We start from the raw sequence: 23,753 nt of genomic DNA, 5'->3' as shown, positions 1-23,753 counted from the left end.
GCTACATGTATAGATTGAAAAACAATTCTGAACGTTTGTTAAATCAGGCAAAGTATCTCTGTGTAAATCCAAAAGTTGGCATTGAATTCCAACATGGATGTACTATTGATGATGTAAGAAAGTTTCAAAATAAACTACTACCTCATTATCAAATGGTCGTCTACGAAAAGAACTCGAAACTACAATGTAATTTACCCTGGAATACATGCACAAAAGAAAATTTTCATTTTGTGTACTGAAGGACATTATGAATTTATTACTAATATTAAATGCTATTGAACAAGAAAAGTTATCGTCAGCATTGTTGGTAATGTTATCAACATGCAGAAAATCATAAGTGTAACTTCAAATGCACAATGTGTGAAAAGTATCACGATGTTTGTGATGATAATATTAAACTTGAGTGCATTGATTGTCATAGACTGTTTTCTAGGGATGAATGCTTTGCCAATCAAAACGGTAATTGTTTGTGGAAAGAGTTTATGCGAAACAAAAAAATCTGTGTCCAATGTGGTGATGGTTGACATGGGTGAACGTAAGTCTGAACATAAATGTGGTGAACGTTATTGTAAAACGTGTTATAGGTATGCGAACGATGCCTATATTTGTTTTCTTTAAACTGCTACGGTACAGCATGTGGATACTTTTCTGTACATTATTTTTGGTGTAAAAACGATCTTGCTTCCTAAAAACGAACAGGGAGGACAAGAACATCACATGAATTTCGAGAATTGTATTCATGCCTGCTACAAGTGTATGGACACGAAGCTTGATGATGCATGCTTTGCATGCGAAGATAAAAGTGTATTCCGTTCGTTTGATTTCCAGGATATTGATGGATTTTTAAATCATGTTTCAATAACTCGACCAATCTTTAAACAAATCATTGTACATTCTCATAATGGAAGAAATTATGATATGCAATTCTGTGCTAAAACTTTGATAATGGATCATCGTTTTACATCTGAAGTAATATTGTCGGGGCAATAAATTGTTGAAATGCGTTTAGGTCAAAAAATTTATTTCCCTGAGAGGAATGTCTATATGGGAGTTAAGTTCTCAAAACCCAGAAAAATATTAGGCCTTTCTGCAAATTTGCGAAAGGAGATTTTCCATGTTTGTCTAATACATTAAACAACCAAGATTATGCAGGCAAAATTCCAATGGTTAAGTATTTAGACTCTGACTCACGGAGCACCGAAGATCGAAACCAACTTATCGCCTGGCACGAAGAACGTGCTCAGAGTGGCGAGCAGTAGAACCTGCAAACGGAAATCATGAAATATTGTCGAAATGATGTATAAATTTTAGCAGAGGCTGATATTAAATTTTCAGTGTTAATTGAGGACAAAACGAGTGGTATGCAATGTTCTATCGTTGGGCCCACTATTGGTAGTTTGGCAATACTAACGTATCGTACTTTATGTTTACCCAAAAAATTATTCCAATAAAACAGATAAGGGTTTGACCACAGTGATCGTTAAAACCTAAAAGCAATGCACTTGTTGCGTTACTTATAACGTATTACGGATAATTGAATTCGTCAATCCGGGAATGGATTTGTAAAACGATTTCAGAAGTGTCAGGTCGATGGATTTGAAAGTAAAAGAAATACAGTTAACGAATTTCATGGGTGTTACTACCACGGGTGCCTGAAGTATTATCCTACACTGCGACACGTATTCTTGGATTCCACTTGTAAGCAAGGTACTTCGCTACAAAACCGGTATGAAGGAAACACCATGTAAATAGCATTTCTTAAAAAGCTAGATCTTAGTGTCGTTGAAATGTTGAAATTCGAATGCGACCACCTGGTGGAAAACGAAAAAAATTCGTGAGTTTCAAAAAACACAGTGTAGTGATGTCGATCACCTGCTACCAAAGGATACTTTTCATGGTTGACGCACCGACTATTTCAATGCAAAGTACGAATGTACCAACAAAGTGTTCATGGCTTATTGCAATGAAAGATAGTTATACCCTTGGGTCATGTCGCGTAAACCACTGCCTATAGGTAAACCAAAAATATATAAGGGGCTGTACTTTCCAAAAGTTAAAGTATTCATGGATTAGTCAAGTGCCATCTTGCCTTCAAAAGACATATTTTCCAATCCTAGCATATACTTGCAATTGTCGTCTTTTTTCGGTTATGCCGTATGTGTATGGAAGGAAGTATTGATAATTGCATGCACTGTGATTCCGAACGTGTCATCACAGGTACGTAATGTACCCCTGAACTACATATAGCCTTTAAACTTAAATACAAGATACTGCAAATTATCGAATCCTGGGATTCGAATTATCCGTATTGGAAGATAATCTATTTAAAGGTTATGTAAATTCCTTCCTGAAAACGTAACAGGAATCTTCAGGATTTCCTGCTTGATGTGACACGAAAGAAGACAAAGAGAAATATATTGGAGGCTACTGTGTCCACGAAGGCATTCAGTTAACGGAAAATATGATTGAATAGAACTCTGATCTGAGGTATATATCCAAAATATTCTTCAATTCGCTATATGGAAAATGGGGACAGCGAAAGGATTTTTCGCAATCTGTAATTGTGGATACTCCAGAAAAGAATTTTGAATTCTCTGTGGGAAGTACAATATGAGGAACGAAAAGTATTACCCATTGGAGAGCAACATCTCTTTGTAACGTATGAAAACATTGGAAAACAAAACAACACATGGAAATTTTCAAATGTTGTCCTTGCAACATTCATCACCTCGTGAACACGTCTAAAACTTTACGACTTACCTGTATAACCTAATCGTCTATTGAATTGCGACACCGATAATATTATGTTTATACAGCGACCTATTGAAAAATCTCCATTTTCCTTGGTTTCTTATCTGGGTGAACTAACTAACGAAGTTCGCGAGGAGAGGGAAATTGATGCATTTAGAGGATGAGGACAAAAAGTTTACGCGTATCATTTAAAAGAAGTTGAAACTGGGAAAGTAGATTATGTATTTAAAATTAGAAGAATAACTTCAGCTTACCGTGCACGACAAGAAAATTAATTTTGATAATTTTTATCAACTAGTTTGGGGTAAAGTTGGCAGAAACAGTTGAACAACCCAAGGAGGATTGTACGAAAACCAGGGTTTGTCATTGTGTCCAAGCTTGAAACTAAAACACATCAAAAAGTTGTAAATAGAAGACGACGATTGAATCGTGACAGTATCACTGATTATAGGACATTGCCATATGGTTATCAAAGTATTACGTGTTCTGAATTATTAGTATTGCATATATTAGTGTATAAATAAATATGTAAATAGTAAAATGTGTAAAAGGTAACATTATGTCTAATGTAGTCATAATATCCTCAGATACGTTCATAAATTTTTAACTACACCCGTCGGTTTGCATTTCTCCTGGGTATATATAATGTATATATGAAAATAAATTATTTAAACAATATTGTAAGTATAGTAAAATATCTTATTTAAAATATTGAAAATATAATATTTGTAGAAATATATATACCATTGTTGAAAATAAAATATTGTAGACTATATAAATACAAAAATAGTTACAAATTAAATATATTTAAAGAAAGAACTACTCAATAAAGTCGTTAGAATTTACAATATTATGTTTTATTCCTATACGTATATGCAAACAAATATCGGTATCCTATTATTAAGTATGTGTATTTTATAAGATAACGGAAGAATACTTATGCTTTATATAAGGTTATTTATACCTATTCATAATACTTTGTTACGCAGCTCCTACAAAAATTAGCATAAGTTGTAAACCATGTTAAAATCAAAACGTCATAATGTCTTCTACAGGATGAATCCACTTTATAAGTAGGTGATAGTATGAATATTTTATTAGAAGACTTCAATTAGAGATATAAGGGAGTAAATGAAATATAGTACATTGGCATTATATATGTTTAAAATACAACTAGGACATGACTAACAATTTCTTACATACGTAAAAGTCACAATATATATTCCAACAACACAAGCAAAGCATAATTAAAACACTCACATACGTAAAAAATCAAAATATATAGGTATAAGTAAACATTACAAGCAAAAAGGTAAGGTAATGCAACCCAGCGTTACAATCATAACTAGAGGTTATGCAACCCAACATTATGTTCAAGGCTTGGTAAAGCCCTTACATATATATACATAGTGACAATATTTGAAGAGAAACGCTCGTGAGTGGGAAAGGGAGTCGCTATACTTTTGAACCCTAATCTTGTAATTTTGATAATTGAGTTAAAATATAAAATTAAAATGAATGAGTTTTAGAATTCTAGATTGAGATGCTAGTTTTAGGATTATGTAAGTCACATTGGACTTCCCAAGAGAAACATGAAAGCAAATTAATTATCATGTCTATAGCGACAACTCCTAGTCACGACCGCTGTTCAATTTATTAGAAATAGGAAAAGAAGGAGTGAGAAAGAGGAAGAAGGTAGGAGAGAAGAAGGACAAAAAGAGAAAAAAGAAAGGTAGAACGAGTTAGAGGAGAAGGAATTGCTGGATAAATATGGAAATATTTTGAAGGAACTCGAATAGTTACTAAAAGGTAATTTTTAATCGAGGGTTAGTACTTGAGGATCAATTCTGAAGTGATCCGAAAGAGACACGTGTTGAGTAATAAGACCCTGACCTGGATCCAGGCAACAACGCAAGTAGGAGTTGCCCCGACTCAGCCCGGGTGATGAGAAGTTTTAATTTAATCGTTTATCTGTTATTTCCAAATGTTACATAAGCTTTATATTCCCATAGTGGAGATCGACCAAGCATTTGAATCAGCTAGGAAAAAAAACTTTTTGAAGAAATGTATATATTTTCCGCAAATAGAAATTTTGAGATTTCTGAAAAGACTGTCGTTATTCTGGCTCCTCCTGTTATTTTGGCTTTTCTCTCATTACCGATTTAGAGTAATTTAGGGTTATTTATCTTCCATAACCTTCAGCATGCACTAATACATATAATATATTATTATAGATACATTACAAATATTATCATAGTAAATCAATATTAATGCTACCACTTAAACACTAAATTTGTCATTCATTCACGCACACTCACATACATAGAGGACAGCTTTTTGCCATGGGTAATAATATTTTTTAAAAAGAAACTAAACAACTACAATTTGGTTAACTTTATTACACCAATTTTATCATTAGACACAAATTGTTATGAACATTCAATCAACATACATATGAATGTATAAATATATTCGTTAAACTTTTGAAAAATACGATACAAATTAAGAAATAAATTTATAGTTTACAAAACTATGATTCAATAAAAAAGGAATAAAACTTTATACGAGGATTTGAATGAGTCTTTATCTCATATATGAAAGTTTTGAGTAAATTTACGAGTCCTATCTTGTAGTTCACGATGAGAGTTAATATCACATAAAATATCAAATCGCCCTTGTACGTTGTCCATTTATTTCATTTTATTATCGGATACACGCATCAGATTAGGTTACTATTCGTAACCGACACTTGTTCTGTCAGTATATGTACTTATGAGTACCTTTCTCACTTTAAGAGCAAACTTATTTCTACTATCACTGCGACTACTTTACTTCTCTGGTCATTCCCATTATTATCTAGTTTCTTGAGTCGGTTTAAATCAATATCGCCTTATACTTTTAAACACACACTTTGATAGTTTTATTTATGCCACTTGTAAGGACATGAGAATTTTTCAGGTCCAGAAGAGATTTATTTTTTTTTATCAAGATCACAATTACTAAGGTAGCAAAACTCTTATCAGTTTTGAGGATTATATGAGGATGGGACATAAGATATAATTTTGCAAAAGGATTTCAGGTTTAGAAGCTTCGAAGTAGATTGGTTGATAAATTAGGCTTTCGAGTACGACCTGCCTTAATTCCATGCTACATCAGTTTAGATAATGACAGAAAAGGTTAACAACCACATATATTATTTAGTAATGTTTCAGAACTTCAAGGAAATTATTTAACATGCGACGGAGATGTAAAATCTACATATTATCTACATAATCTACACAAAATCTACTTGTAGGATGTCTCGAATTATGGCAACTAATGATTGTTCGGGGTAAGTACTGAGACCCTTCACATGCTTTTATTTACTTAATTCAATATTATACATTTCACTTTAATATCATATTTATATTTCAGAGATCTCAATACATATACTCAACAAGTATTTAAACTTTAGAATTAACGACCCTGACAAATAATTTTCATCTTGGGTTGCAACACTACATAATGGAAAAGATCAGAATATCACAAATTTAAATAATTATCCGCACATAACGATAAATTTAATATTCTCAAGTATTCTATTTGAAACAGTAAATGTGCGAGGCAGGCGGGTAAAACACAGAATATTTATAAATATATGATTCTGAAATGTTAATACTACTTTTGGGCCTAAACAACTGCAATAACATTTACATTTAGGACACCCAATGGAAAAGAAAATAGAAATATCCGATAGTTCAACAGAGAAAGTCCAAACAGACAATAATGAAAAGAACGAAAGTAAAACATAATAGTATACCGAACCATCACTCACATCTGTAGTGGGTCAAAAATGTGACTGAAAACGGTCCCTTGATATTTAACATCAACGAATACCTCCACGAATCGTGTCTCGAGCATCTCAGTTAGTAATCAGATTCAAATGCTATACGTTAAGTGGTCAATGTATGTAAAATTCGATACTCGTTTGGAGAAGGTTGAAGAAAATTTTAAAAAATCTCGAAGAAGAGAGTAAAGGAATAAATAAAGAAGAGAAAGAAGGAGCGGCGCGCCAAAGGAATAAGCTAAGACACTAAAACTAAAAAGGTGTCGAATTTAGACACACAACAACTCACAGCCAAATATACAGTACTTTTATGCCGAAAAAGGTGGCCTACTAAAATGCGTAGCTTAAAAGATATATCTCCAAAGCTACAGCTAGTTCTTGCCCTCAATGGAATTTTCATAAAGACAAAGGCTTTAGGGAAATTCCACTCCTCATTGTAATCCGGCTGAGACCTTGGAGACTCCGGCATTACCGGAAGTGTCAGTGTGGTTTCTTAATTTAGGATTTCTAAAAAAATTGCCGACCCCTCAGAAACTGAGAAGAGTTCCGAGGAAAGTATGTAAAAGTAGACTAAAGTGAAAATAGATTTTGTAGTAGTAAGTTGTCTGCGAAATCTTACTAGTAGCTACCAATCCGCAAGGGTGCCAACATTAAGGCGTCAACTAATTTCAAACACTATATACTATTAATAAAAAAGTGAAAACTGATGGGTATTCGGGTTTGGACGCCCTTGTACGGTATTGTGAGATTCTAATGTAATAGATTTACTAGATTATTTGATCCTATCCACTCCGTCACCTCTACGAATAATAATGCACTTGGTTTGGTCGGGTGACGTGGAAGAAAAATTTCAAAGTTGCAGAGTATTGTCATAAATGAAACCCAAACGCATATATTTAAACTGTACCAATTCTTCAAACAGTTATTCTGTTACGTGATTAACTGCGAAATGTCCAGGATCATTTGCCATATGGCTATAGTTTGTATTGCCAGGCCGGTTGATCAATTAACTGGTATATTTACTATGGAATGTCGAGCCACCAAGTGAAAATACCATTCATCATTTTTTAAGTATCACACTACCCTCATACAAAATTTTAACGCGATAATCAATGCATTAAAAATTTATCATTTTATATACCTTGTAGCAAACTTTACCAATGGGCATATATACACATGGGTGTTTTACCATTTATTCATACTCTCTACACATTTATATATTAGTAATATTATCGTTACTCACTTATTTGTTTATATATTTACTTTTCTCTACGACGTCGATTTATTTTCAGACACATTATATTTTCTCAATAACCCCGAGACTGTTCAAAGCAGTGTGAATAACTATATTAAAATCAGCAAATTATCATAATACATTGACTAAAACATGTGATTTTATATGAATGAATATGAATTTCTTTCATAACGAACTGCAGTATATTTCACTTCAGGGCCGTGCACGGCTTCGAAATTATTTTTTATGCAATGAGAATTCAATGTTCTGAATAGCATGCAACTATATATCAGAAAATGTCAACAATGCAATTGCTTACAGAAAGCAACGGATAGAGAGGATTTGTAAATGTAGCCTGACAATAAAAATAATGCCATATAGATAAAACTTCGAGTTAAGTGGAAACGGGAAGTTTATTATTATTATTGATATTTTGACTACTAGATTATACAAATGATCGTGCTTTTCCATAAAGGTAGTTTATGACGTGATTCATCCAGAAATCCATTATTATAGGCCTAAACTAATATTTTCTTATTATTCACAGCAAAAGGGGCCATTTTCGTATTGATCACATCACTGAGTATTTGAGAAACAGAACAAACACTAGCAGCGAATAATACTTAACTCGGACGTGGTGGCGCTAGTAATATGGAAACAACCTGTGCATCATTAAATATTGTTTGCACCACTTTTATCGTTTTAACTATTAGTCATGTACTATGTAATTACGGTACGAAATTACTATAAAATTTTCATTATGGAGTAACGCACTTATTATGACGGACCAAAGAGATAAATAAACGAACACTAATATGCTGTCCATCGAGAAATATATCTTACTTTCACTCACATCTTACTCCTAAAATCTACATACTCAATTACAAACATGCACATTACATTCCACATACCCATGAAAGCAAATACTAATACATATAAATATGCATACTAATGCATATTATCACACCATTCAACTACATATGAATTGAACAGGATTATTGAATTTCACCATATCTACAATCGGCTCTATGAACTGAGAAGGGGAAACGAAACAATCGGAACCTAGTAACCCTTCTACAAACTAAATTATGTTTTCAATCACTAGGAATGAAAAGAAAGAGAGGTCCCTATCCTGAGGGGAAAAATACCTTAACAAAAATTCGTTCAACCCACTTTGTTGGAAGCAGTGATCAATTTCGGAATAAGTAAGAGTCACTGTTCTGAATTACTCTGATATTATGAAATTTAATTTGACTATAAACAAACATACAACTACCGCCATGTTAATACAAGAAAATGTATATTTACAACATGCACAAACAAAGCTATTTAAGGACAGGCGTATCGACCCTAACAGAAAATTTAGAAGGGGTTATCAAAGGAAAACACTAATCTTCAAAATTGTTTTGAAAATCACACACTAGACTAATCCTGTCCGTTACTGTTTACGTTCATGAACATTGCGTCGATTTAGTTGAAGTCCATTATCTCACTGACTTTCTAACTTGTTTAATATAAAAATCCTATATTCCTGGGACTGTTTCCGCTGCTTATGGATTTTTTTATTAAAACTGCTTTTACCTTAGTTTTGCAGCTTCTCCGTAAAAATTCCATATTTGTCCAGAGCCGAGTTAACAAGGTCTACAATCTCACTCGTTCCAAGTAGGGAATGACCAGAATTGCGCTTTAATATGATAGCATCGGAAATAGTCCCAATCAAGACAAAGGGTTTTGGTGCCGGAAAATTATAAAACGAACGAAAAATAGCAAGAACTGGATAAAACCGGATCTTGGGAGTATACGGCATCTCAGAGGGACGAAGGGGGTATAAATTATTCTGCCAAAAATCCGATTGACGGATAATTTCAAGAATTTCTGTCCAATTGCGGGCCTATATTTTCATATGGCATTAAGATTATAATGTCAATAATCATCCATTTGAAATGCCTATATACAGGACTTATAATAAAATAATGTATAAATAAAGATATTATTACCCAAAATATAATTCCTATTCAATTAACCAAAGCTTCCACATTAATTTTGAATTCAATAAGGAACGAATGAATATACTACATGAACCGAAGTTATATTTTGAAAAATCACATAATACAGTACGTGCCAAACATGTTGGTACCCTCCAAACAAAAATTTCATTACCTGTAATGGCACATTACATATACAACCCTACAACACAAACAAAAAGTTAAGGTGATGCAATCCAACATTATTCCAAACAAGAAGTGTTGCAACCCAGTATTACATTCAAGGTAAGGTTAAAACACTTACATACATGCAAAGTGACTATACGCATCCGTACAATACAAACGAAAAGGTAGAGGTTGTGCAACCCAACTTTAAATCAGAGAAGTTATGCAACCCAACATTACATTCAAAGCATAAACAAAACAGTAACATACGTGAAGAATAACAATATATAAGCCTCAAATACAAACCAAAAGTATGGTTATGCAACCCAATATTACATCCAAGAGGAGGTTATGCAACTCAACATTACTTTCAAGGTAGCGTTAAAACACTTACATGCAAACGGAAGATGATAAAAATCTTGCAACATGGTACATATATTCATGTCCATATATCAAAAGAACATGCATACATACGTACATTGACAAAAGTAGTCATATATACTTGTCTAATTTGTGATTCGACTGAGTTTCGTACACGATTATACCCAAACTTCAATGAAAAGATGATACTCTATGCTAAAATCCCATATCATCCACTGAAAACACCATACAAATGCATAAGATACTTTTCTTAGAGTTGCATCTGTTTCCTCCGACAATACCCGATAAATGAATGTACAATCTGTACTACTCGATACTATACACACAATCTGTACCTCTAACATAAACGTTAAACACGAAAAAATCATTCATCCTAACCCTTTCATTATCAATTAAACATTATACAAAATAGTTAATTAATTAATCTAATTATTAAAAATTAAACCAATTTATGCAAAATATATTAAAGATAACACTGTTCAACAAATTTTGATCAAAAGTATGTAAATTCTCTGAATTTGCGATTTTTACATTCATTTAAGTATAATATGAAAGGAAATGATGATAGAAGAATTTTCTTAGCTCAGGTTGTAAAAAAAGACGCCCTTGTACAACAGTAGCTGTATATATACAAATGTATTAATATTTATAGAACATTTAAGCAAAATCCTTTTAAAAACCTACATTTCACTTTTTTTATCTATTTCACTGTGATGTGATAAGCTGGGTAGTTAAGAAGTACCCTAACCTATAGCTTTCTATACTTTTGTACTTCCTTTTCCAAAATTGCGCAAATACCAGTTTCACAGCGATACAGAAAATAAAGTAACCGTGGTCAAGTTAAACATTAACAATTCCGTAATAAAAATCAGTATTAACATCAAAACATGAAAAATATGTACAAATACGTTTTTGTGCAAGAACTACACTGCAATGTAGACAAAAGTTTCAAGTGATCCCTTGTACAGGATTATGTTTATTTTATTTTGAGCGTCTTCGCTTGGCTTGCCTTTTGTAGGTTACATCTGGAGCATCCCTTGCAATAGTTCAACAGTAGTCGGCCAATATGTTAGAACTCCACTTTCCCTCATATCTCTTCTCCATGGCTGCAATATCTTGATGGAAACGCTCACCATGTTCGTCACTTACTGCTCCACAATCTTCGGGAAAGGAGTCTAGATGTGAATGAAGAAAGTGGAGTTTCAGAGACATATTGCAACCAAGATTTTCGTAGCACTATAACAACTTTGCTACCAGTTGTTTGTAATTTGTTGCTGGGTGTCTTCCCAAGAACTGTGAACAAACACTCTTCGAGCTTTCCCACGCAGCTTTCTCCTCACCTTGGAGAATTTCGTCGAACTTGTGATCTTTGAATAGTTGCCTAATCTGTGGCCCTATGAAAACACCCTCTTTAACTTTGGCATCACTTAATCGAGGGAATTGTCCTCTTAGGTACTTATAGGCCTCATCCTCTTGGTCCATGCTCTTAACAAAATTTTTCATAAGACCTAATTTAATATGTAGAGGGGGAAGCAAAATTCGGTTACGATCTACCAGTGGTTCATGCTGCACATTTTTCACTCCCGGCTGAAGAGTTTCTCTGGTACTCCAATCACTTTTGCGGTAATGAGATCCACGATCTCTACTGTCCCATTCACATATAAAGCAACAATACTTTGTATACCCTAACTGCATACCAAGAAACAGTGCTATTACTTTAAGGTCACCACAAATGAGCCACTGAAAATCGTAATATTTAATGGCTTGAAGTAAACGTTTCAGGTTTTCATAAGATTCCTTCATATGAACTGCGTAACATACAGAAATTGAAGGAAGTTCATTTCCAATATGTAAAAGCACTGCCTTTAAACTCACCTTGGACGAATCTATAAAGAGCCTCCACTCCGTAGGTTCGTAATTAATTTTAAGTGCCCTCATGAGACCATTTACATCTGTACATGCCACAAGTGTGTCTTCCATAGTAAAAAATGAAGTGAACATCTTCTCCCTATTCCGATACACTGAAATATTTACTTTTTCCTGCAATAAATTCCATTGCTTTAAGCGTGACGCTAAAATTTCGGCTTTGCTTTTCGAGAGGTCCAAGTCTCTGATTAGATCACTTAGTTCCTCTTGAGTAAGTCTATGTGGTTCACATGGAGGTTCTTCTACAACAAACGTAGGGTCCTTCGAAGTACTTGATTCAGGAGCTTCAACTTCTTGATCATCATCAGAAAAAAGATCGTATTCTTTAGGTGGTTCAGGAACAGGTAGTCCTTCTCCATGTGGAACAGGGCGCATTGCAGAAGGAATGTTAGGATAGATCAAGGCCCGCTTCTTCTTCGTGGAAATTCCCTTCTTGACGGAAGGAACCATACAAAAATAACAGTCTCTGATGTGGTCGCTTGGCTCCCTCCAAATCATGGGCACTGCAAAAGGCATTGAGCGCCCCTTCCCCTTAATCCAATTTCTTAGATTGCTGGCACAAGTGTTACACACAATGTGGGGTTCCCAAGATTTATCTTGGTCTCCAATTTTACAACCAAAGTAATATTGATAGCCTTATCTTATTAGTGGTGTTATAGTCTGCTTTTGTGAGGAAAATGTCACTTCCCCACACACTAGCAGAAGCTATCCGCACTGTTTACACAATTTCGCGGCATTTTTGTTTATTGAAATCCTCAAATTTTCACTTAAAATAGTTCCGATAACTATTTAAAAATATACATTCGAAATACCAGTATTTTTGCGTACTTGTAGTTGTATTTTTATGTCCTGCTCTACACAAACGTCACACCCAAAACGCTGATAACTGCACTAAACCTGTCTTTTCTAACAATAGCAGAACACTACTGAGATAAGGAACACAATGAAACCAAGCGTTCATATAGTTTCTCCAGTGTTGCCGGATGAGTGTAACATTTTACCCCAAACGAAGCGAATATATTTATTTTTAAAGCGTTATTTATTAGACATGCCTGTAAAACGAAAAGTAGAGCTAATATTCGAAAATAATTTTCAAAGTCGTGATCAGCACCACAAAATCAATAAGAATTAGCTGATTTTGTTCAATTTACATTTTCCTTGTTGAACAGTTTAATTTGTTTGAACCCTACCTGGAAAAGGAAGAAGGAAGACTCACCTTAGGTTAAGACTTTATTGCCCTCTGCAATAAATCCAAAGTCAGGTAAAGAAGGATCGATCTTTCCAAACCTCAGGTAGCGGGGTCATAAAACAATCTGGTTGACAGGGGGACAGGCCAATTATAAAGAGTTCCTTTAGCCAAGAAGAACCTCCTTCAAGCAATGGGAAAAATTATAATTCGTTTCCCGTTCTTACCTATTCCCTCCTCTATCCTTTCATTATTGGTTCCTACTAGTTTCTGGGCGGAATAAAAGTTTCGTTTTTGCTGGAGTCTTTTTGTACAAGTTAACAAACTCCATGTCCTACCTCGAAACGCAAACAAGCTAGAACAGAAATAACTACTTCTTACCATGGTATATGTTCCTATCTCCTAAGACCCAAAAATGATATAATTTATGCAAATTTAAACATAAATGAATACAAATTAATACAACTAATTAGATTTTCTTCTTCTATTACTCCATTGCATACTCCATTACTATTACTCAATATATCCTGTAGACATAATATGCATATTTTATTCAGCTATCAATAAAAATATCAATAACGAGTACTAGAATACAGCAAGGAGATGTTGTTATTCCAACTACCACATGTCTCTTTCCCTTCTTTCGTATTCCTTAACTCTTTCCAGCACATGGTTTTTTGGGCTATTTTTTAGGCTTTCAGTCAAGCAGCTACTGCATCGTCACTATTTATCCTAGGATCATGGTTCATACCTCATTCTCTTCAGAATGGAGCTGGCTTTCAAATGATATCACTTGCATGCTCATACCATATACCAGGAGCGCGAAAAATGATGTCAAAGGGAAAATTTCCGAGGAATTTTTTTTCTCGCATTTGGGCCCCTCTGGAGCGGCCCTGTGTGAACGTAGCCATATTTAAAAAATCTCATAAATAGTACTTGGAATACTGAATGCGTGTACCAAATTTCAAGTTTCTATCTTGAAAACCAAGGGCGGGAGAAATTTTATCAGGAATTCCCACCATGCCCCAAATTACCGTAAAACACCATGATCTCAGGTAAAAAACATTTCCTGAGACATCTCTAATTACTTTAGGGTCATGTTTCGCCCATCATTCTCTTCAGAATAGAACTGCCTTTCAGGCGGTATGACTCACGTGTCTCCATCATGTATCTAAGTCGGGAAAATTAGGAAAAACGGGATTTTTTGGGTCTAAATATCCTTTTTTCAAATTTTAGCCCCCTCTGGACCCCCCTGTTTTAACGCAGAAATCTCAAAAAAATCTGGTAAATACTACTCGGTAGGCTGAATGTTTATGCACAATTCCAATTTTCCAGGTGCAAAAGTAAGCCCGCCAAAAAAAAATATACCGACAATGTCCCATATTCCCGTATACAGATCAAAATTTTTAAACATTCCCTGAGACATCCCTAATTACCCTAGGGTCATGTTTCGCCCATCATTCTCTTCAGAATAGAACTGCCTTTCAGGCAATACCATTCACTTGTCTTCATCATGTGTCTAAGGCGGGGAAATCCTGTGAATGGGATTTTTTGGTAAAAATTTCTCTTTTTCAAGGTTTAGCCCCTCTGTGCCCCCCCCCATTTTAACGCAGAAATCTGAAAAAATCTGGTAGATACTACTCGGTGGACTGAATGTTTGTGCACAATGTCAATCTTCTACGTGCAAAAATAAGCTCGCAAAAAATAATACCGAAAATGTCCAAAATTCCCCTATACAGAAGTATATTTTGATAAAAATTCCCTGACACTTCCCTAATTACCCTAGGGCCATGTGTCGCACATCATTCCCTTCAGAATAGAACTGCCTTTCAGGCGGTACCATTCACTTGTCTCCATCATGTATCTAAGGCGGGAAAATGAGGAAAAACGGGATTTTTGGGTACAAATATCCTTTTTTTCAAATTTTTGACCCTCTGGATCCCCCCTGTTTTAACGCAGAAATCTGAAAAAAGTCTTGTAAATACTACCCGGTGGACTGCATGTTTGTGCAAAATTTCAATCTTCTACGTGCAAAAATAAGCCCGCCAAAAATACTTTACATAAACCCCGCAAAAAGTATTACACGAAAATATAAATTTTAGACTTCTGACGTCATCACCTCCTATGTCTCGACGCAGGAAGGTGTGAAACCATCCGTAATGTCTTCTATAATGCCTCTGGACTTTGAAAAAAAACCGGACGAAAAAGCTCAAATAGGAGAGAGAAATGCTCAAATAGTTATAACGCAATGTACCATGAAACACCCCGTATGGTACAAATTGTACCATAAGATCCCCAAAGGGTTAAACCTTCGGAGCGAAACAACCATGTCAAATATTATTCTACATATCATTTACCATACCGTGTTCCCTACAAATAGTCCTGGCTTCCACATTCCATTCGTATTCATTAAAACCGTAGGCGCCAAACAATCATGTAATCACATTCTTCTTCTACCCAACAAAGGACTGTATACGTGTTCTCACAACTCCAACCATCTGGATCACCAACCTCTCATACCATCTTGCACTATTCCTTAGTTTACGTGCCGTCAAAGCACACTGTACACGTTCTCACCCCCCTGCCATTATATGTCACTAAAGAATACAATGGTATGTCCATATGGTGTAACACAAAGGAAAGGAATCCACCAATCAGGAGGCCAGAGTCCACATCCTTACACATCACTACTCCTTCCATCTCTGCTTGTTCCTTTCCCCCACTGGCTACCTGACCTTAGAACCCAACAATCTATCACTACATGTGTCTCCTTCCTGCAACAATTTTCAATTAGTTTCTTGAATACAAAAAATCCGTTCTATTTAAGGTTAACATAAACCTTAACACAAACAGTATAAAATTATCATAAAATCACCATAAATTCTATAAACTCACCACAAATCGTACCAATAAATAGGATAAATTTCGTAAAAATTTAATAGAACAGTATAAAAACAGTTTATTTAATTCTAGGGTGTTGGCACGGAATTATGATGAGAAATACGGTCTACACTACTGTTTTATTCTAGAATACAGGCTACAATTCAGAAAAATTTTAAGTCAGTTCAATAATGCGTGTACACTATTCTCTTGATTTACTTAGATGGGAAAGAAAATTATTTGCATCGTATCAGATGATTTAAAATGTACTATATTGTGAATTTAGGATTTCAGTGTTAAACGTTAGCTACGTTCACACCAATATTGTATAAGTTGCAAGTAAAATAAATGTAAAATTAGAAACAAGAAAATCAGAAAAGTAAATTCCTGAATCAAGAAAGCATATCAGAAGTCTAGGCAGAAAAGGTTTGTTGATACGTCATTCGATTCCGAAAAAAAAGCGATTGTGACAGAGATATCATTAGCTGATTCCAAAGACAAAGAAAACGTGAAAAAATAGCAGTAGAAAGAAAATGGAAGGCGACCAAGGATCTTTTAGGGAAATGAAAGCAAGAGGCTGAATCGTTGTCTTTGTTTTAGAAGAATGACATCACGCAACCGATTAATCAACTACACACAGAAAGGAAAGAAAGAAAATTGTCTTTTTAATCGTACGTGGTAGATGCTTCAGATGCAGACAACGTATAACACTGGTATACAAATTTTGATCAAGGTTGTGCTTATGTTGGTCTTTCGTCGGTTTCTTAATGATTTGCACCCGCTGAACACGAGTATGGCAGTTATTTTCCCTTAATGTCAAAATTTGTGATAATATAAGCATATCAGATTTTATTAAAACAGTAACATATTATACAATTGTATATTACGAGAACATTGAACTACAAGCATAACACAAACATTGTAGTAGTGCTTCTGTTGATTTTTCATTGGTTTCTTAGTGATTTGCACCCGCTGAACACGAGTATGACAGTTACTTTCTCGTAATGTCAAAATTTGTAATGCTATAAGCATATTAGATTTTACTCAAACAGTAATATATTATACAATTGTGTCTTATAGGAACATTGAATTACAAGCATAACACAACATTGTAGTCGTGCTTCTGTTGATTTTTCATTGGTTTCTTAATGATTTGCACCCGCTAGGCACGAGTATGACAGTTACTTTCCCGTAATGTCAAAATTTGTGGTGCTATAAGCATATTAGATTTTACTCAAACAGTAATATATTATACAATTGTGTCTTATAGGAACATGGAATTACAAACATAACACATTTTGGACATCAACTTTCTGGGTAACAAAAATCTACATAACAATACATAAATACTAAAATATATGAATATTACATTTCTTATAAAAATTATATACAAAAGTACTGAGATTGGAGGAAAGTGTTTATCAAGTACTGGAATTCCGTAGTCAAAAGTGAAAGTTAGTGGTTCTTTTTCTTTTGTGGGAAACGTTTACTTCGTCATGGACTAACCCCCAAATATAATCACCTATCATTGCACAGTCCCACCTTTTTTGGTATCTGCTTTCCATTACCTCAATGCCCTTATGGAAACGTTCCCCTGCTCTTCGCTAACATCTCCTTAATTCTCCCTAAAGAAATCCAAGTACGAATGTAGCATATGTAATTTTAAAGACATTCTACATCCCAATGCTCGATATTGATCAATGAGTGTCTTAACTTGGTGTTCAAACGCTTCACTTCGGTTCTGCACAAGAAATCCCGTCACCAATTTATGAAAGGCCCCCCCAAGCGTTTCTTTCCAACTCCGTCATTTTTTGTTTAAGTGGACCACTATTAAGCATGACATGAATCTGAGGCCCTGTGAAAATGCCAGCCAGAACTTTTGCCTCTGATAAAGCTGGAAACATTTGTTTGATACATTGTAGGGCAGGAGAATTGCGACCCAGAGCTTTCACAAATTGTTTTGCCAATCCCAGGTTAATATGTAATGTTGGCATGAGAATCTTCTCCCTGGGCACTAATGCTTCATTTATCACATTATGTGTTCCTGGAATAAGTTCCGTTCTTTCAGGCTACGTGGTTTGATCATAATGCTGGTTAGTTGTCCGACTGTCTCACAGACATAGAAAGCAGGAATATTTAGTATAACCACTTTGCAACCCAAGAAGAAAACCAATAATTTTGAAATCCCCACACACGTCCCATTGATGTTCCTTATATTTTGTTTTCTCCAAAATCAGCTTCACACTTGAATAACTCTATTTAATCAATTTACAATTCTGCTATGTATCTTTAGAATCTATATTCTCTGTTTCGTACTCCGAACAATTATCGTTAATAACAAATGCGATACCACCTAGCGAGTATCGAAGTAAAGGACGCAAATTATTCTGCATAAATCAGTATAGAAGAAAAATAAAATATGCTTATATCATTGAAAATATTGACACTACATAAAAATAAGTGCCAGATTCGTGTTCAGGGAGTCAAAATACATAAAAATTAATCAAGAAATAATAATAAGCAAAATTTTGTATACCAGTGTAATCAGTAGCGCTTTGCTTGGGATGATGGGGAGGAAATGAAATGAAATTTTTAAGTTTTACGTCCCACGGTTATGCCGGTTAAGGAGACGGTGATGATGAGTAATGAATGAAATGGTGGAATGAAGAAAGTGGGAGGAAACGGGAGAACCCCGAGAAAACAAACGCACACGATGTTTGTCCACCACAAAGTTCACTTGGCGGGAGCAGGGTTTGAACCCGAGACCCCTAGCACCAGAGGTGAACGCTCTACCACTGAGCCACCGTGGCCCCAATGATGGGGAGAAAAAAGAGCCGTCGATGTCTATAGAATTCCACATTTCTCATTAGCTCATGTATGTATATCAAACTCGAGGTTTGGCGATTATTCTTTTGCAGTCAAAATGATCGATATGCAAATTAAAATCTTAATAATAATAATAAAAACAAGAAGGATAAGAATAATAAGAATAATGATAATAATGCAACTCTTAGTAGAATAACAACTTAATTTAGCGGTAATAAAAGAGGTAATTTTAGGAACAAAAAACCAATATCAAAACTATGCGAAGTGAGGATATGTAATCAACAAATCCCCTAAAACCCAAACAAAATAACTCAACAAATTAGAAAAATTGCTAGTCTTCTATGTAAACCGATCGAGTCCAACAGATTGCTGTAATCAAGTTTTAAATAAATGGAAGAACTTTGCATTATATGTTTAGAATAATGGAAAACTTTTGACCTAGAGCTACTTTCTTCGTTCCTTATACAGTATGTGTAGTGTGAAGTAGCTGTGTACTAGATGAAGTGACCATGTGTAAACTCTTAATTTAATTCGCTAAATTCAATTATTTTATTAAATTACATTTATCCACGACAGAACTATGAACATTTAAAATACAACGGAACGAAACTTTTATTAATGTTGTACATTGCCAGACAGTTTGAATAAGCATGTATTTGTTAATTGTCATTTTAGAAATTGTCAATAAAGGTGACTACTTTCCTTCTTACTTTTCCGCGTTCGTTTCCGCCTAGCCTGACACTTCCTAATTCACTGAATGTCAGACTCATTGTTTTTCGATTAACCATTGAGGACATATCGACAGGGGGCATTCGCCACAAGGTTTAGAAAGGTGCAGAATCTTCATGAGAGACACGTTGCTGCATTGAAGAACAACCAACTCCATGTCTTGGGAGTACCGTTCTGTTTGTTCATCGCCACAGATTCAATAGAGTCCAATATCTGACTAGGAATGAAGGTGTAGGAGAACATCATTGAAAACGCATTAAGACGAGAGAACTCTACGACTCTGGCAGTCCAGCAGGATCAGGATCCAGTTGTTGGCTAACTCCATTACATCCAGGCTCCTCCAGGGAAAACCATCCGTCATCCAGATGACAAGGACAACACCAGTCTCGTCGGATCTGTCAAGCTATTGCTCATCCTTTACCTCTTAATCATAACCTCTCTCTCTCTCTCTCTCTTCTTTTCCCCAACTAGTCGTTTTCAAAGTTAAAACATTTGAATTTTATTTAAATTCAATCATAACTCTTACAGTTAAGTAACGTGTTGTGCATCAGTTTAATCCCCAATTATTATATTCATTTAATGAATATTTTAGAGATTATTCTGAGCTATTAACTGATGGCACCGCACCGGCAGAGTAGATTATTTTGTTTATATATGGAAAATTTAATGAGAAACAACATAATAAGACAAGTCATTATGTTTCAGATTCAGTGTTTTGCTTATTATTCGGATGTTGTGATGCAAAGTTTGTTATTCAAAACTGAATGTATCTTCCGCATAGAACAAAAATATATTTTGCCACGCAAACGCATTAATTCTACATTAATGGAAGAGGTAATAGTGAGAACACATGACCACAATTTAAAAATTAGAAGTACTAATTGAACGTGCTGTATTAATTAAACACGAACTGTTAATTGAAAACACCAATTTGTTGGATATAGAAGTAATCAATCTTCCAGAAGAATTTTGGAACTGGGAAAGCGGAAGATGTCCAAATTGAGAATCAAATCGAAATTATGAGAGACGGTGCGGGGACGATTCACTCTATACATCTAATCACTGCATGTTTAGATAATGCATGTTATGTTCCTTTATAGGCTTCCTGTCGCGTACTGCTGCAGTGTTATTGTCTTGCCACAATTTGCTTCGAACCTTCATAATCCTAAGCTTATCTTCTTAACATTTCCATTTTTTACTTTATGTTAAATAACAAAATTCATTCATAATCACCTAATAAGAACGTCGAATAATCTTTGACACCATATTACGAGAGCAGGAACAGTGGCTGCGTGATTAGGGAGTAAATTGTAAATAAAATATGTTCCGCGATCACGTTCGTAAAAATTCATCGATTTTCATCCAGTGTACGCTATATGTAGTTCGAGGTTTTACACAATCCTCATATTTGTAATTGAGAACAGTCAGTTGATGTGGGTGAGTCCTCCTCTCCTTTCTTGTCAAAAACTACGTTACAGGATAACTTGCGTTACAAGAAAGAAAAATATTCGATTTTGATTGCAAACCACGCATATTTTATCTGACCCACGTAGTCCTATGTGTGTAACTGTTACGAAAAATAAGACAAAAATAGAAACATTCTACTACTTTACAGTGAGTATTTTTCATATACAATAAATAAATAAATAAATAAATAAATAATACATTCCAGCAGAATACAAAGTATCAATTACGTCAGGTTGGCAACGAGCAACAGTTTTTAACTCCATAAAAATTCATTTTTCTAGATTTTCTCAAAAGCTCTGCATAAGAATTTACTCTCAAGCATATCTTTTCTTCAGCTGAATTTGATCTATCGATTAATATTTTATGTAAATCACAGTCGGAAAAATGTCATATTTTTATTAATTTTCTTGTACATGTTGAAGAACCAGATATTTAGTTCTTGATGTTCTTTAAGTTAGAAGAGACCAGAAGTCTCAACTGACGGTATAATTCTAAATATTATTCCATGCCACGTGACTTCTATAGGTGAGTGGGTCATAAGAGAAATAGGTTAAGAGGAATTTAACCACTGTTACATGTAAAACATGTGAGAAAAAAAGTAAATGAATGTTGTTTTTTATATGAGCACCACCAAAAGGGTTTTATTGGTATAAATACATAATTGTGATTACCAACAACACGAAAAATTACGAAGAAAGCTTAATGTATACAATGCAGGGGCGGATCGAGGACGGACTTCTGAGGGGGCGGTGGGTTGTAAATCTGCTACTTAGAACTACTTTTAAGAGCTCCAAATTCTGAGATGGATTTATTTATATATAAAATAAGATTCCTTTTCTGGAGGGAAGGCAATTGCTCCGATTTCCCCTCCCCCCTGGATCCACCACTGATACAATGCATAGCTGAATGAGATTCGGAGAACACTGATGCGATCCGGAATGACAAGGAATTTATAATTTTGTATAGAAGTCAAGTTTGTTAAGTGCATATTTTTAAAATAGAGAATTTATGAAAGGCGTATTTACAGTCCACAAGGGTTCAGGGTTGTAATTAGCACCACACGTATCCATAGTACCAACACCAGCGATAGCCAGAACGTTGAGAATTATTGACAGAAAGAATGATTGTTGAAAGATCATTAGATGTTCGCTGAATGATGATGTAGTAAAATTTGTTATGGTTTTTACAGTTACTTTTTTTGGAAACACAAACACTTCTATGTTTTATTTGTAATTTTATATTTGCGGAAGTTGAAAGCCATGAGGAAAAAATTGTTTGTAAAACAGTTTCATTTTCGCCAAGGCCTTCCGTGTTTTCCTATAACATATGTTTACGTTTTACCTTGTTTGTTAAGTAAATGATTTTTTAAATTTATCTTAAATGCATCTCTCCTGCTCATCAAGGGTTGAATCTTATGATATCTTCTCCCAAATACTAACGTAAGTGACAATCCTTCTCTTATCCTAGAATATGGATAAGTGTCTACCTGTGATTTTTCAACAGGAAGTATTCAGGATTCGTAACATATAATTGGAAATGTCTTCCATTCAGATCTCGTTTTTGTCATAATGGGTTCAAATCAAGTATTTTGAATTAATTAATATTTTATACTGAGTTTTATATATATTCAATAACTTATTGTAGTAATTTAATTATCCTAGTATCATTTTGTTACATCATTTACATTTATGCTAGTTGAAGTTTCTTATAATCAGAGCTAAAAGTGTAAATTATGAAGTAGTGACAGGCATTTTGGAAAACCTATATTCTTTCTAACAACATTTCGTTACATTTATTTATTTCTTAATGCCATTAGTAGCAGCAGAACTCTTTAATTACACTACTTTTAACAACACCACATTTTAAGTACACCACAATATAATTTTTAGACAATATTACTAAATTTAAGAGTTAATTATAATAATGGGCTAAATCTTTAACCAAAAAAATATGCTTTGCTCTTACTGATGTCATAATGAATAGTTTCATTAGTGTATACTTTAATTTTAAATTCATTTAACAGGTTGCGGGGTTTTCGTCTAGCATAATTTTAAGTTTAAAAAAATCGTTTTTTCTGAATTTTTTCGAAAACTATCATGATAATTTCTCAATCATATTTTCAACAGTTCAATAAATTTTATTGATTGCTATATGGTATGTCTCATCGTTGCATATTTTTTTCTCAAATGCCAATAACATTGTAGAATTTCCTTATTTCATTTTTTACAAATCATTGAAACAATTCTATTATTAAGAAGACTGATTTTAAAGGTTAGGAAAGCTTTTCTTATGCTCTCTTTAAAGACCATTTCACTCATGCGCTTTACGTTTAAGATTTTTTTTTATCAAGAAAGAATTTCTCAGACAAAGACTGTACAGTAAATGTGGAAATATCTC

The sequence above is a fragment of the Thermobia domestica genome, chromosome 15 (genome assembly GCF_964235325.1).
Source record: "Thermobia domestica chromosome 15, izTheDome1.hap1.1, whole genome shotgun sequence".
NCBI lineage: Eukaryota > Metazoa > Arthropoda > Insecta > Zygentoma > Lepismatidae > Thermobia > Thermobia domestica.
The sequence above is the reverse complement of the archived record's forward strand: the minus strand, read 5'-3'. Positions refer to the sequence as shown.